Genomic DNA, 1,170 nt, shown 5'->3' on the forward strand with positions numbered 1-1,170 from the left:
ATTAACTTTATCCTAAGGATATTATTTATTAGATCTATATATATAATATTTAAATATCTCTTTAATTAAGAGAGAATAGAACTATAGGTATAGTTTAATAATATTAAGGTAATAACCTTAATAACTAGACTAATTATATAAAAAGCTATTAATAAGTTACTTAATAATAAAAAGACTTAATTTTAAATATAAACTTTAATTATTAATTAAGAATTTATAAAATAAGAACTAGTATTATAAGGAGAAGTTAAAGAGAAAGATATAATCTTCTAATTAAAAAAGGAAGATAAAGAGGCTATTAAAGATACCTTATATTATATAACTATAAGGAATTATATTAATAAGGATAAAGAAGTAATTATAAATCTATAAAAGTAACTATATAAGAAGTTAAAAATCTTTATTTTATATAAAAGAAAAAAGGTATAGGTTAAATTATTAGATATTTTTAATAATTTTATACTAGAAGATAATTTAAAGTATAAGAAGAAGAAGTAAAAGCTAGTAAAAGGTAAAGTAAAAGGAGTAAGTAATTATATTAATTTTTTAATAAATAAATTCTTAGAGATTAAAAAAGATAGTTAATTATATAAAGACTAACTACTTAATATAAAAAAGTAAATCTTTAACTTAATAATATAAGAAAAAAAGATATTTTTATTATATTTTATAATTAAAAAGCTACTTTAGCCTAGATATTTAAAAAAAGTAGTTAACTTAACTTAAGTATAATATTATTATAAGAATTAAAGGTTATTAATTATAAACTTTAATATATAAAATTAATTTTAATTTTAAAGAAGATCTTACTAAAGTTTATCTAGTTCTTAAAAATAAGACTTAAAGCTAGTATCTTAAAAGAAAGCTATAATCCTTATAAAAACCTAATATTTTTAATTATAAAGCTAAATAAAAGCCTAAGACTAATTAACTTTATAATAAAAATTAATATAATATTAGTCTAAGATATAAATATCTTAATTATTTATAAAAAAATAATAAAAGACTTTATTATATATAAGATCTTATTACTACTAGACTTCTTCTCTAGTTATAATTAAGTACCTCTTATAGTTAAAAGTTAGGATTTAATAACCTTCCTTAGCCTAATTAGCTTACTTAAAATATATATCTTATCTTAAGATATTACTAATTCTATCATATAATTTA

This window comes from Beauveria bassiana, assembly GCF_000280675.1.
Source record: "Beauveria bassiana ARSEF 2860 unplaced genomic scaffold BBA_S00061, whole genome shotgun sequence".
Taxonomy (NCBI): domain Eukaryota; kingdom Fungi; phylum Ascomycota; class Sordariomycetes; order Hypocreales; family Cordycipitaceae; genus Beauveria; species Beauveria bassiana.